The sequence below is a fragment of the Scyliorhinus torazame genome, chromosome 6, assembly GCF_047496885.1.
Source record: "Scyliorhinus torazame isolate Kashiwa2021f chromosome 6, sScyTor2.1, whole genome shotgun sequence".
In the NCBI taxonomy this organism is placed as follows: domain Eukaryota; kingdom Metazoa; phylum Chordata; class Chondrichthyes; order Carcharhiniformes; family Scyliorhinidae; genus Scyliorhinus; species Scyliorhinus torazame.
Window position 1 is genome coordinate 260275150 of NC_092712.1, and position 16671 is coordinate 260291820.

The following is a 16671-nucleotide window of genomic DNA, read 5'->3' on the forward strand; positions in this document are numbered from 1 at the left end:
TATTTTCAAGGTGTTGCCATCTGAAAATTGTGATCTGTACACCTAAGTCGACATTATTAATATACATACATACAAAAAACAGGGATCGTAACATCAACCCCTGTCCAAAAAACAACCATTTATCACTACTCTGTTTCCTGTCACTCAACAAGTTTTATATCCATGCTATCACTGTCCCTTTTATTTCATGGGCTCTAACTTTGTTTACAAATCAGTTGTATGGCACTTTATCAACTACCTTTTGGAAGTCTAAGTACATCCCATCAACTGAGTTTTACCTCATCAAAAACTCAAACAAGTTATTTAAATATGATTTGCTCTTACAAATGCATGCTGGTTTCTTTCATTTATCCACATTTGTGACTGTTAATATTCCCCAAACTATCTTTTCTCTGTTTCCCCACACTGTGTTTAAACTGACTGCTCGGTGTCATATATTTATAATAATATAAAGGCAGCAATCGCTCATAAGGGATTAGGTAAACAGGTTGTGGCTTCATTTACTGAGACGAGGCACATAAAAACATGGATAGAAGTTTGAAGGCATCAGCAGCATAACTGTGTGTGCTGTGTTCTGCTCACAAGCCTAAGTGAAACTGAGACTGGATCACATGACACCTTTCTTTCTAGTGATGGCATGTTGCTAAAGGCATATATGAATCAAGAAACCCTAACTCTGAACGCTCTTTAAACATTTTGAATTTAAACAGTAGGTCAGCTGAACCCCAAATTAAACTGGAGAATTTTGTGGTCCTTTTGACAATATCCCTTTGACCTTCCCCCCTGTTTTATTCAATTTATTGTTCAGCAACTCCCGAAGCCATCCATTATAATCGCAACCTTCTCTGGCCTGATTTTATGATGATTTTGTTTGGGTATGGCTTTGTTGGGCAGTCCCTCTAACCTCTATCGATCCGGTCCACATTCTGGTCACTCGCCTTTCCCGACTGAGCTAACCTGGTGCTGACCCTCTCGACATGCTGTCCCACTCATGGAACTGACAGGCGACGCGCTGCAATCTCACCACAAGGGATTCCGTCTGCTTGCCATCTCTTTACTTGAGCATTATTTCAACCCTCTGTCTTCAAAGTTTTCCTGCGCAGTCACCACCCTACGATTTCAATACTGACATTGTGAGCTCGTTGAGGTCTGACCAGAACATGGAGGGTTGTCTCGTGTCATGTGGCATGATCCAGGCTATTCACCATGTCATACTTGTACTGAATCCGGCTGCCACACTCACCACCGCTCACCGTTGTGTTTTTATAATGGTATTAAAGCACCAATCACACATAAGAGAATGGGTAAACATGTTGTGGATTCATGTTCCTCCCTGAGGGAGGAAACCGGAGCACCCGGAGGAAGCCCGCGTAGACACGGGGAGAACATGCAAACACCACAGACAGTTATCCAAGGTCGGAATTGAACCCAGGTCTCTGGTGCTGCGAGGCAGCAGTATTAACCACTGTCCCACCGTGCCGCCCTTCCCCATCTTCCCCATTATTTGAGCTGGCTGAAATTCAGCTCTAGTAAGATCACTTACGCCAGAAGATTGGGGGCTCATCGAGCAAAGGTGCACGCCAATTATGTCATCAGGACTTGCACGCCATTTTTACCACACCGTCTCCAACTGGATAGTTAATGTTGTCAGCAACCAAGATCCACGTCAGATTTAGATGAGCGATATTTCTCAACTTTTAAAAACTCCTAAATGGGCCAAGTGTAGGAAGAATGCCCACCCTGGCATCACCGGCCTTCCCCTGCTTTCTCCCTCACTTGCGGACTTGCTGAATTTTCTGCACCACCCCCAACCACCCCACACCAAATTCTTATTCACCTTTCTGCAACTGTTTTTGTAGCTCACCAGTTTACAGAAGAAGGTGAAAATAATGCCGATATAATTATGTCCTACAGGTGTCACAAATAGCAAAACGCTGCTTTCATAATCAGGTGACTTTTTTGACAAAACATTACATCAGAGCACCATCTTGTATGTTTATGTGAATAAGACTTTTTCAACTATAGTCCAAGAATGTCAAGGTCCCTTTAAATGCTTGTACTATATATATTTATAGTTAAATTAAGGGTGGTGGAGAGGGAAAAGGAGGAAGGAAAACTGATTAGATGGGCAAGATCTAATTTGTGGTATATTTGAAGATGCACATTGTATAATTTTTATCCATGTTCGTTCCATTAATTCAGGAAGTCGGCGCATTTTAAATAATCATAATCATTACCAATGAGAACTTAAGAGTAAAGGATGCAAAATATATAGGATATAAAATGGTCTCTCAAAATGTTTAGCCAATACATTTAATTATCCAGCAAAAACATTTGGAAATGTAAAATGCTGTCAGCTGAGAGAGGGATTATCATTGGCTCCTTAAATATTTATGGCAAAGAGAAACAAAGTCTAAATATAACCTCAATCTTTCTGAATGTTGGAAAACAAACAAAAAACGTGGGCTGGAGTCTCTGTAGCCCGACTCCAAAATCGGGATCGGCGATCTAGTGGAGAATGGCTTCAGATGCTGGAGTCGGATAGGCGCCGGTTTGACAGCACCATCGGGACGCGCACTGCGCGCAGCCGCAACAGCGTTGGGGTGTCATCAGTTGGCCCAACTGCAATGCTCCATCCTTGATGGGCTGAGTTCCCAACGGCACGGGCCACGTGTGGTCCCAGCAGTCAGAAACCTGGCGTGTTGGCTGCGGACAGTGTCCAGCGCCGCCACACTTGTCTGGGATCCATGCCGCTGCCCGGGGACTTCTGCTAGGGGTGCGGAGAGTGGTGGGGGGTGGACAGGATGTGGGCTGGTTAGAGTTCCAGCACGGCTGGCGCGACCAGTGCAGGCTGTCAGCCCTGCATATGAATGGCCTGGGACCCGCCGATTCTCCGGCCGTTTTCCGCGCAATCCATGGCCCTTTCACGTGGCACCGGTGCGAACCCCTCACCGATTCTGCCAGCTGTGAGCGGTTTGCCCGGTCGTGAAACTCACACAGATTTTCCATTCGTGCCAGCACCAAGCCTCAGGAATGGAGAATTCCACCCATTTGGTTTAATCTGGCACAATTGCTTCACAGCTCCAGGGTCCCAGGTTCGATTCCGGCTTGGGTCACTGTCTGTGCGGAGTCTGCACATCCTTCCCGTGTGTGCGTGGGTTTCCTCCGGGTGTTCCAGTTTCCTCCCACAGTCCAAAGATGTGCAGGTTAGGTGGATTGGCCATGATAAATTGCCCTTCGTGTCCAAAATTGCCCTTAGTGTTGGGTGGGGTTACTGGGTTATGGGGATAGGGTGGAGGTGTTGACCGTGGGTAGAGTGCTCTTTCCAAGAGCTGGTGCAGACTCTATGATTTCCGATGTTGTCCTTCAAACTGTACCCAACTGGAGGTGTGCACAAAGCTCACAGAAAATCAGGATGTGCTCCTGTTGCTCTGTTTATCTGGTTATAAATCTGGTCGCCTTCCTTAATCCTAATTATGTTTACTTTAGAGTCGCCAGGTATCTCGATACCGCCACAAGGTTCAAACCCAAATACTGATCAAAGAGCCAAAACACCAGTTAGTTAGTTCAAAGTCAATACTATTTATTTACACACACAGTAAGATCTACTCATGCACAACAGTACTACAAAATAAACTATCTCTAACGCTAACGCCTATACGTAACTTCGGGTGCCCACTTAGTCAGAGGAACAATGGCCGTTGTTCGGATCTGAGGCTGTTGGGTTCGAAGATATACAGGAGAACAGCTAAGGTCATCCGTCTGGTAGCGGGCGTTGACCTTGAACTTACTTGCTTCTGGTGATGCTGATGAAAAAATGAAATGAAAGTCGCTTATTGTCACAAGTAGGCTTCAAATGAAGTTACTGTGAAAAGCCTCTAGTCTCCACATTCCGGTGCCTGTTCGGGGAGGCTGTTACGGGAATCGAACCGTGCTGCTGGCCTGCCTTGATCTGCTTTCAAAGCCAGCGATTTAGCCCTGTGCTAAACAGCCCTGGACAGGTCTCTCCGCTTTGAGAACCAAGTCCAAGAGAGCAAATCTCTCGTGGGGGTTCCTTCTTATACTTGGAGGGGCTTTGCGCACTTTTAGTCGGGCCTTAAACTTGTTCCCAATTAATTGGGTCGCTTCTTGATCACTGTTATCGATCTTGACCAATAAAGGGCTGGGCATGTCTTAGGTAGCCGTTGACCTTGCTTTGTTTGTGCTTTTCGGTTGGGGAACTGGCGCCGGGATGTCTGCAATAGTATTGGTTACCTGAGTGTCATTCCTTTGTTTTCTGGAGATGAGCCATCAATATGCTAATCAACCCATAGTTTCAATTCCGTCTGGGAGCTGTTTCCCAAATATACATTCAGGCTCTGTGACTGCTTGTTTTCTAGCATTGTCCACAGTTCCCTATATTCTTTGCAAGCGTCCATTTTGTATTCTGGAAGTGGCTATGCCATCCCAGATGGCTGTACTCCCCGTTCTCCTGTATGATATTTTTTCCTCAAAATGCTTATATGTGGGTGATTGCTGTGTGCAAATTTGCTTCCGCATTTGCCACAAAGATTGCACTTGTAAATGTATTTCATTGGCTGTAAAGGCTTTAAAATGTCCTGAGATTGCAAAAGGTGCTATATAAATGTAAGTCTTTCCTTTTCAGACAGAGTGGCAGCTAGGAAAGAAGATGGCGGCATCAGCCTAAAACAACCAACGTGCATTTCTTTCCTGTTTTTAAGTTATTGTTAATATAGAGGCAGGCTGCCTTTAAATTCAAATTTCCATCTATTTGATTCCAGAAAACATTCCATTACTAATAGTCCATTGGTCTAATTTCATTCCGATTCTCTTCCCGCACCAAGTGCTGCACTAAGGCAGACTTTTGTCCCTTTCCATAGCTAGTAATTCCCGGAACAGGTCATCAGAGGCTGATATCTTGAGGGGCGCCACTCCACATCAAGCATGTCTAACCAGGAGTCTCTCCCGCTCTTAATGTCAGGCATTGGTGTGATTTGCAGGTTGACACACTCAACCTGTTTGGGTGTGTTATGAATGCATCTTCCTTGGCCATCAAGTCCTGGGGTGGGACTCAGAGGCAGCCACTTGCCATAAGACCTCCCCATTGGTCTAATATTCAATAATTTCATTCTCAATATGTCACTGCACTGATATAATTACCTATACTACACTGCTTTCATACCATTGCCTGTGTTCCATTGACCTTATACCATTGTCCATATTTCAATTGTCTGCTACCATTGCCTATATTTCACTAGTTTGGTGCCATTGCATATAATTTACTGGTCGCTTATCATTATCCGTAGACCACTTGCTCTGATCCAATTTTCAATACTCTTCGGGCCTAATTCTGGTACCAATATTTTAATGGTGTATTAATGTTACCAATATTCCACTCTATTGCCACTATTCTTTTACATCAGTCCGATTCCATGAAAATGTCCTGCTGGTCTGTTGACATGGCCAATATCCCACTAGGCCAATATCGTTTTCTACAGAACACAATTATTCATGTTCTATTTCTCATCAATATTACACTTTCTCCAGACTCATAATTTACAGAATAAAACCAAAAACATTTCTCTATTGTGCTACAGTAAAACAAAGGATGCTTAAGAGGCCAAAATCGAAGGGGCTTAGATTCTTTGGAGGGTTGTAGGGGAGCTGACAAATGGCAGAGAATGGGAGAGGGTGAAGCCATGGAGCGATCGAACATGAGAATTTTAAGCATTGTTTAATCAGGTGGTCAGCATGAAATGATCGGTGAGCACAGAGGTGATGAGTGAATGGGACATGATGCAGGCTAGGTCACAGGCGGCAGAGTTTTAGATGACCTCAAATGTAAGCAAGGTAGGAGGCAACATGTCATGTATGTTAGAATGATAAATACACCAATCGCTCAGAAGGGATTGTATAACCACATTGTGGGTTCATTTATTAAAACTGGGCACTTGAGAACATTTATACAGAGGCATGCTTGAGGGCATCAGATCCTTGTACGTGTGTGCCCTGCTGAAAGCAAAACTAAAACTAGTTGCATGAGAGACTTCTAGTGATGTCATGCTGCAATCCCTTAATAGGCATATCATAACACCACAGACTTGCAGTAGAAGTTATTTTTCTAGATATTTGATTTTTCAGGATGCCTCCTGTCAATAGACTTGCCTTAGGTTGTGATATGTGGGGTGGTGATCAGACGCCTGTTATAGTTACACATAAAATATCTCCATGGAAACATTCTGTGATAAAGCTATCCTTATGTATAGATTTAGATATATTATCACGTGTGTAGTGATTTCTGTATGTGCATGTACATAAGTAATCAATAGCACCACATGATCACGAGAGGGCCGGACCAACAGGGGTATAAAAGAAACCACATTAGGTCTCCCTTTCTTTTGGGTGTACTGTAACCAGGGCAGTATCAGATCATTTCAGATGGTTAGTGGAGTTATCTATAGTTACTGTAGTTAGATCTTGTTAACCTGTTCACTGGTATCAATGTTAAAGTAAAGAACTCATGCAATTATTGTTATAGTTACTCAATAAACCTTTTGTTACTACTGGACGAGTTTGCATCTTCTTCATCGAGATTCAGAAGACCTTATCAGTAACCAAGGTTTGAGTAACACATATTACATTCCGTAGTATATCAAGATAATACAGGAGTGTAATAAAAGAACATGTACAGAGTACAATGAAAAGTATTGTTCAGAGTACACTCCAGCCAGATCGTTCCAAACATGAAAAACATAGGACATACAATAAATACACAATGTAAATACACAGCAAAGACACCGGGTGAAGCATACGGAGTAGAGTGATACAGAGTAGACAAGATGCGTGGAGATCAGTTCAGTCCATAAGAGGGAATATGAGTGAGTCAAAGAAAACCACACTAAAGATTTAACATAATGTACTGGATTTTTGCAGAGTTGGAAAACTCCAAGGGGCAACAAGGAGGCACAGTGGTTAGCACTGCTGCCTCATGTCACCGAGGACCCGAGTTCGATTAAAGCTCCGGGTCACTGTCCGTGTGAAGTTTGCACATTCTCCCTGTCTGTGTGTGGGTCTTACCCCCACAACCCAAACGATGTGCAGGATAGGTGGGTTGGCCACGTTAAATTGCCCCTTAATAAAATGGTGGCGGGATTATTGCATCTGGGTCCCACCTGCCATGCTTAAACTTCCTTGAAGTCTTCCTAACTCTGCAAAAATCCAGTATATTATGTTAAATATTTAGTGTGGTGTTCTTTGACTCACTAGCACAGTGGGTAGCACTGTACAGCGCCAGGGTTCCAGGTTCGATTCCCGGCTTGGGTTACTATCTGTGCAGAGTCTGCACGTTCTCCCTTTGTCTGTGTGGGTTTCCGCCGGATGCTCCGGTTTCCTCCCACAAAGTTGTGCTGTTCGGTGAATTGGACATTCTGAATTCTCCATCTGTGTACCCAAACAGGCACCAGATTTTGGCGACTAGGGGCTCTTCACAGTAACTTTGTTGCAGTGTTAGAGTAAGCCTATTGTGACAATAAAGATTATTATTATATATAAAAGGAAAGCTTTATCAGAAAGTTTCCCTTAAGATGTTTGTATGCGTCACTATCACAGGGGTCTGGTCACCACCCCACATATCACAACCTACAGGCAACCTGAAACATCACCATCTAGAAAAATAACTTCTGCTGCCAAGTCTGTGGTCGTGATATGCCTTGTAAGGGATTGCAGCATGACATCATTCAAAGTCTCTCATGCGATCTAGTTTTAGTTCTGCTTTCGGCAGGGCACACATGCTCATGGCTCTGATGCCCTCAAGCAATTTGCCTCTGTATAAATGTTCAATAAATGAATCCATAATGTGGTTATATAATCCCTTGAGTGATTAGTGTATTTATCACTATAACATACATGACATGCTGTGCAAGAGTGGCTCCTTTTAAACGGCATGATGCTCAGCCTAGCAGCAAGATTCAGTAAAGGTATGGTATGGTGAACAGTCTTCGATCATGCTGCATGGCATGAGACCAACCTTCAATGTTTTGGTCAGCCCGCAACAAAGCCACAGCATCGAAGAATGTTAAAACTGCAACGTGCTGACTGCACAACGCTTTGAAGACCGTGCTTGAGATAGCCTTCAAATAAAGAGCTGGTAGCAGACAGATCCCTCATGGCAAGATTGAATGAACCTGCTGTTGTGTTCTATGGCTCCCCTGATCATGAAGACATGCATAGAACATGAGTGCATGGTTGTAACAAGTATTTATTCTTAACACGTAGGGAGGTAACCAACAAATCCATGTAGACAATTATATCCAAGTTGCTGTAGAGCTCAGAGAGATGTGACTGTCTCGTCATCTTTCCTGCTACTAAGTGCCTGTATCTCGTCTGTCCCCGATATATATGTGGCTCCATGTGTCTGGTTCCACCTAATAGTAGGTCATAACTGTCACTATGTATATTGATCATCAGCTATATACATTGGTACTGTTATATACAGTTGATACACATTAGTGCAACTACTATATACAGATGTGCCTATCACCACACCTGCCAGTTCAGTGAGTGGTACAGAGCATCGAGAAGACCAGCACCATATTATCTCATTCAGGAAAGGCACATGACCAGGGTGTGGGCTGGATTAATAGGAAAGGGAAAGTCAAACAAAAAAAGTCAGAAAAATTAGGCCAGAGAAGGTTGCAGTTCGAAGAGGCGAACTCCAGAAAAGCACACAGAAGTGTCGAGACACTCATCCCAGGTTCTATAGGGAGTGATATTGCCAAAATGTTCCAGTCGGAATTGGGATGTAGCTGACCAACCATCCGATATTCAAAATATCTGAACAGTGCAGTTATGATTTCTTGTTTGAGGGTGTCTGAACCAGAAAGGCATGCCATATAAAAAAAAAATCACCGAGCAATTGAGAATGAAGGTCGACACCTCAGGATTAACAAGGATCCCCAAATGATATGGACTACATGGATCGGTTAAGTTTCAGGTTTCTCGGGAGCGCCATGTGGCACAGTGGTTAGCATAGCTGCCTACGATACAGAGGACCAGGGTTTGAATCCCCACCCTGGTCACTGTCCGTGTGGAGTTTGCATTGCCCCCCATGTCTGCGTGGGTTTCACCCCCACAACCCAAAGATGTGCAGGTTAGGTGGATTGGCCATACTAAATTGTCCCTTAATTGGAAATATTCTAAATTTTAAAAAACTCTTAAATTAAAGAGAAAGAAAATCATGCTTCTCTTCCGTTGAGTAGAGTTCATAATCATTGACAGTAGCCCGCTGAATCCATAGACCACTTCACCAGAATTTACAGTGCAGAAGGAGGCCATTTGACATAACAGTCTGCACCGGCCCTTGGAAAGAGCACCCTACTTAAGCCACGCTTTCACCCTATAACCCCATCGGCTTTCACCCTATAACCCCACCTAACCTTTTGGACATTAAGGGGCAATTTCTCACAGTCCAAAGATCTGCAGGTTAGGTGGATTGGCTGTGGGAGGAAATCCACACAGAAAACCGAGGCTGGAATTGAACCTGGGACCCTGAAGTTGTGATGCGGCAGTGCTAACCACTGGCTAACATACCGCATTGGGAAAGGTACATACTGCGATTTTTCCAAACGCAGAGCTTGTGATCAGTTGAGTTGGGCATCCAGTCCCATGGAGGCATTACAGAAAGATCGCAAACACCTGCTAAAGGATGGACATAAGGTTGAAGAAGCTTAAAAGTACTAAATATAACCCCAATTGTTGATGCATTTGCTGGGACAACAAAACGTAGCAAGACAGGTCGAGGGTGGGGCCTCATGCACAGGCCAAGGAAATGCCCACCCATTCTGCAATGGCATGTGGCACTGCACTAGAGCATGTAGCTACAAAGAGCCAGGCACTAGGCCAAAAAGGCCATACAATATGGGTGCCTTCCAGAAATAAGGATAGCCATCATGTCAGAAATATGAGGTAATTGACAAATCAAAGCATGACTGATGTATATGGCAGGAGGAAGAGTGGGGAAAACAGGGCAGCACAGTGGCTAGCACTGCTGCCTCAGCACCAGGACCCAGGTTCAATTCCAGCCTTGGGTGACTGCAAGGATTTCCTCTGGGTGCTGTTTTCTCCCACAGTCCAAAGATGTGCAGATTAGATGGATTGGCTATGCTAAAATTGCCCCTCAAGTGTCCAGAATTATGCAGGTTAGGTGGGATTACGGGGATGGGTGGGTCTAGGTAGGGTGTCCTTTCAGACTTGAGCTGAATGGCCTCCTTTTTAAAAAATATATATATTTTATTCGAGTTTTGGCCAAACATAACAATACGTAGTGTTTCTTTTACACAATAAAGCAATATAAATAGCCGTGGCCAGTTTTAAACAAATAAATAAATAATATATAAACAAAAGCAAAAGAAAAACAAAACTAAATGGCAACTGCCTTGTCCAAAATAAATACTCTCCAAAATTACAGTCCAACATACAATTACATATACCAAATACCTATACATGTACAATAACATCCCTGAGAGTCCGTCCGATTCCTCCCCCCCACCCTCCCCCCTGGGTTGCTGCTGTTATCTACTTCTTTTCCGTTCCCTCTATCTTTCTGTGAGGTAGTCGACGAACGGTTGCCACCGCCTGATGAACCCCTGAGCCGAACCCCTTAACACAAACTTAATCCGTTCTAACTTTATGAACCCTGCCATATCGTTTATCCAGGTCTCCACCCCCAGGGGCTTAGCTTCCTTCCACATTAACAATATCCTGCGCCGGGCTACAAGGGACGCAAAGGCCAACACGTCAGCCTCTCCCTCCTGCACTCCCAGCTCTTCTGCAACCCCAAATATAGCCAACCCCCAGCTTGGTTCGGCCCGGACCCCCACCACCTTCGAAAGCACCTTTGCCACCCCCACCCAGAACCCCTGTAGTACCGGGCATGACCAGAACATGTGGGTGTGATTCGCTGGGCCTCTCGAGCATCTCGCACACCTATCCTCTACCCCAAAAAATTTACTTAGCCGTGCTCCAGTCATATGCGCCCTGTGTAGCACCTTAAATTGTATCAGGCTTAGCCTGGCACACAAGGACAATGAGTTTACCCTACGTAGGGCATCCGCCCACAGCCCCTCCTCAATCTCCTCCCCCAGTTCTTCTTCCCATTTCCCTTTCAGCTCATCTACCATGATCTCCCCCTCGTCCCTCATCTCCCTGTATATGTCCGCTACCTTACCGTCCCCCACCCATGTCTCTGAGATCACTCTATCCTGCACTTCCTGCGTCGGGAGCTGCGGGAATTCCCTCACCTGTTGCCTCACAAAAGCCCTCAATTGCATATACCGAAATGCATTCCCTTGGGGCAACCCATATTTCTCCGTCAGCGCTCCCAAACGTCCCATCTACAAATAGATCTCTTAATTGTACTACCCCAGCTCTTTGCCATGCTCCAAATCCCCCATCCATTCTCCCCGGAACGAACCTATGATTGTTTCTTATCGGGAACCGCACCGAAGCTCCCGTCCCTCCCCTATGCCGTCTCCACTGCCCCCAAATTCTCAACGTAGCCACCACCACCGGGCTTGTGGTGTATTTCTTTGGTGAGAACGGCAACAGCGCCGTCACCATTGCTTGCAGGCTAGTCCCCTTGCAGGACGCCCTCTCCATTCTCTTCCACACCGCTCCCTCCCCTTCTCCCATCCACTTACATACCATTGAAACATTGGCGGCCCAGTAGTACTCACTTAGGCTCGGTATTGCCAGCCCCCCCCGTCCCTGCTACGCTGCAAGAATCCCCGCCTCACTCTCGGGGTCTTCCCAGCCCACACAACTCATAATGCTCTTCTCAATTCTTTTGAAAAAAGCCTTCGTGATCACCACCGGGAGGCACTGGAACACAAAAACGAATCTCGGGAGGACCACCATTTTAACCGCCTGCACCCTACCTGCCAATGACAAGGACACCATGTCCCATCTCTTGAAATCTTCCTCCATCTGTTCCACCAACCGTGTTAAATTAAACCTGTGTAATGTACCCCAATTCTTGGCTATCTGGATCCCCAGGTACCGGAAGTCCCTTGTTACCTTCCTCAACGGTAAATCCTCTATCTCTCTGCTCTGCTCCCCCGGGTGCACCACAAATAACGCACTTTTCCCCATGTTCAGTTTATACCCTGAAAAATCCCCAAACGCCCCAAGTATCCGCATTATCTCTGGCATCCCCTCCGCCGGGTCCGCCACATATAGCAACAAATCATCCACATAGAGATACCCGGTGTTCTTCTCTTCTCTTCTCTCTTCCCCCCCCCCCCCCCCCCCAGTACTCCCCTCCACTTCCTGGAACCCCTCAGTGCCATGGCCAGGGGTTCAATCGCCACCCCCCCCCAAGTACTCCCCTCCACTTCCTGGAACCCCTCAGTGCCATGGCCAGGGGTTCAATCGCCACCCCCCCCCCCCAAGTACTCCCCTCCACTTCCTGGAACCCCTCAGTGCCATGGCCAGGGGTTCAATCGCCAGTGCAAACAATAACGGGGACAGAGGACATCCCTGCCTCGTCCCTCTATGGAGCCGAAAATAGTCAGACCCCCGTCCATTCGTGACCACGCTCACCATCAGGGCCCTATACAGCAACTGTACCCACCTGATATACCCGTCCCCAAAGCCAAATCTCCTCAACACCTCCCACAAATAATCCCACTCCACTCTATCAAATGCTTTCTCGGCATCCATCGCCACCACTATCTCCGCTTCCCCCTCTGGTGGGGGCATCATCATTACCCCTAGCAGCCTCCGTATATTTGTATTTAGCTGTCTCCCCTTCACAAACCCAGTTTGGTCCTCATGGACCACCCCCAGGACACAATCCTCTATCCTCATTGACATTACCTTGGCCAGGATCTTAGCATCCACATTCAGGAGGGAAATGGGCCTGTATGACCCGCATTGCAGCGGGTCTTTTTCCTTCTTTAGGAGGAGCGATATCGTTGCCTCTGACATAGTCGGGGGCAGCTGCCCCCTTTCCCTCGCCTCATTAAAAGGTTCTCATCAGTAGCGGGGCCAGCAAGTCCAAATATTTCTTATAGAATTCAACTGGGAATCCGTCTGGTCCCGGGGCCTTCCCCGCCTGCATGCTTCCAATCCCTTTCACTACTTCCTCCGTCTAAATCTGTGCTCCCAGCCCCACTCTCTCCTGTTCCTCCACCTTTGGAAATTCCAGCTGATCCAGAAAGCACATTATTCTCTCCTTCCTGTCCGGGGGCTGCGCTTCATATAATCTTTCATAAAATGCCTTGAACACTCCATTCACTCTCTCCGCTCCCCGCTCCATCTCCCCCTCCCCCTATCTCCCTCGCTGCTCCCCTTTTCCTCAGTTGGTGGGCCAACAACCTACTCGCCTTCTCCCCATATTCGTACTGTACACCCTGTGCCTTCCTCCATTGTGCCTCTGCCTTACCCGTAGTCAACAAGTCAAACTCTATGTATCCTTTGCCTTTCCCTGTATAGTCCCTCCTCTGGTGCCTCCGCGTATTGTCTGTCCACCCTCAGCAGTTCTTTCAACAACCGCTCCCTTTCCCTACCCTCCTGCTTTCCTTTGTGCCCCAATAGATATCAGCTCCCCTCTAACCACTGCCTTCAGTGCCTCCCAGACCACTCCCACCTGTACCTCCCCATTATCATTAATTTCCAAGTACCTTTCAATACACCCCCTCATCTGCCAATAATCCCATGTCCATTCTCCAGAGTGGAAGCTGTTGTTTTTCTTCCCCTATCTCCAGGTCCACCCAGTGTGGAGCATGATCCGAGATGGCTATAGCCGTGTACTCCGTCCCCGTCACCTTTGGGATCAGTGCCCTTCCCAAAACAAAAAAAATCTATTCGTGAAAATACTTTATGTACATAGGACAAAAACGAAAACTCCTTACTCCTAGGTCTACTAAATCTCCAGGGATCTACTCCTCCCATCTGCACCATAAAATCCTTAAGCACCCTAGCTGCAGCCGACCGCCTTCCGGCCCTGGACCTCTATCTGTCCAGCCCTGGGTCCAGCACCATATTAAAGTCTCCACCCATTACCAACTTTCCCGCCTCTAGGTCCGGGATGCATCCTAACATACGCCTCATAAAATTGGCATCATCCCAGTTCGGGGCATACACGTTCACCAATACCATCGCCTCCTCTTGCAATTTGCCACTTACCGTCACGTATCTGCCCCCACTATCTGCCACTATAGTCTTTGCCTCAAACATTACCCGCTTCCCCACTAGTATGGCCACCCCCTTGTTTTTTTGCATCCAGCCCCGAATGAAACACCTGCCCCACCCATCCTTTGCGAAGTCTAACCTGGTCTGTCAGCTTCAGATGCGTCTCCTGAAGCATAACCACATCTGCCTTAAGTTTCTTTAGGTGTGCGAGTACCCATGCCCTCTTAATCGGCCCGTTCAGCCCTCACATTCCACGTGATCAACCGGGTTGGGGGGCTCTTTTACCCCCCCCCCCACTTGACGACTAGCCATTTCCTTTTTCAATCCAGCTCCTCACCCGGTTCCCACGTAGCTGCATCTCCCCAAGGCGGCGCCCCCCTGCCCCGACCCCCTCCTCCCATACCAGCTCCCCCTTCTCCCCAGCAGCAGCAACCCAGTTAACCACCCCCCCCCCCCCCCCCCCCCGCTAGATCCCAAGCTAGCGTAATTGCTGAATGGCCTCCTTCTGCAGTGTAGGGATTCTATGATTCACACTGTCAATCTAGTGGAAAACAGATGCCATAACTCAGACATGGGCATGGATTGAATGGGAATACTCACAAGAAACATTTTATTGGCTGCATCTGAACGATGACATTGAAGAAGTGAGAGTCAGGTCAAGAGCATATGCCAGTCAGCACAAAGTTCCAACTCACTCTTGGCCCAAAATTGTGTACCTCATGTCCATGGCACTGACTTCACCATCATGTTTGACTACTCTACAAAATACCCCATTTGACAATTGCACAATACATTAAGCAAACTGTCACTCACACTAGTGCTATTTTCAGTTTATTTGATGTACCTGGAGATTGTTGCAGATAACAACCTGCTTATTGGCAAACCCATTTTCAGCTCGAGAGAAATAGGATATATTGCTTTCCACTAGCTTATTTTGGAAAACTTGGCTGAAATAATGATTCACATGGTGAAATCACCAATTCTCAAACTTACAGACCAAGAGCTACACTTGCAATGTTACATCTATTCATCATCAGCAAAGCTCATATTTGACAGACCAGTATACCAATTCAGCCACTGTTACCTATTTTACTAAAAACTAGGGGGCAACTTTTAAAATTGCCAAAATGAGCAACACGCACAAAAAAGCACAGGGGACAAGAATTGACAAATTTACAGTTGGGACAAGTTCACATCTATGATTCCACAGAGTACGTGTGACAAGGATTTATTTGGAACCAACAGCATCTGAAATCATGATACACAGACAACAGTGATGCATTGCCAAGGGCAAATCCAATCTATTCCAGCTCGATTACCTGTGCATTGAAAACAGGATCCCAAATGCAACATCCAAAAACGACAAGCCCATACATCCCCAAGCAAGATTTCTATTACAGAATATGGGCTAACTAGCAGATTACCCAATGAATCTTCAATGCTAACCAAACATGAACCATTTGTGAATATTTACAATTTTTTTTTTGGGGGGGGAGGGGGGGGGGGGGAGAAGAGAGAAAGAGATTTAAAAAAAAAAAAACAGGAAGAGTTTCTTTAAAAGAGGAATGTTGTAATATGTCTATATGCAATTTCAGCTGGAAGTGTCATGTGATCCAGTTTTCATTACAAGCACACCGCTCTATAGCCTGAAAGCTTTATGCCCTATAAAATGTGCCCATGTGCCTAGTTTCAATAAATGAACCCACAAGGTGTTCACACAATCTCCAAAAGCAATGGGTGCTTTGTATATTGTAAAAAACACCAAAAGACAAAAACGTAACCAAAAGACAGCTTGGTAAATGCAAGAATTGGTTCAAATGGCTTGCTTGCAGATCTTCAATGAAGCACAAGTTTTACTGATGAGATTTCCAACTGGATTTCATATTGCTGGTAATTCTCAAGTTTAGTATATTTCTAGAAGTTTATTTTGAGACAAGTCTAATTGATCATGTAGATGCAGATAGTTCAACACGGGAAAATTCTCAGCTGCTTGTTGCAGCGGAGGAATGGATAAATGTCCTGTGACTGTTGGGAAAACAGCCAGAGTTATAAATCAGAGCACCTGTTCATTCTCATCATCAAAAAGAGGCAACTTTGACAAAGCAGGTAACTAATGAGTTGCTTGCTTTGACTGCCAATTGTGCATTGCTGACTGAAAGATCTTGGATCTCTAGGAGACACCAGATACTAAAAAGTTGCCGGTAGTCATCACTTGCACAGCCATTGTAACTAACATCTGGATTGGGAGGGTACAAGTCCCCAAGGATTGGGCAAAACAATCACCAAATGAAGAGGGCATGACACAGACAGCCCTATGCTTGAGATTCAAGGAAAACCAAGTGGTAACATGCAAACTCACTTGCTCCAAGAGCAATGGAAACAACTATGAGCGCCCTCAACAGGAAATCGAATGAGTATTTGGAAGGAAATTAACTTGTAAGGCTACAGGGAGGGGAAAAAGGGCCTGACTATATGTTCAAC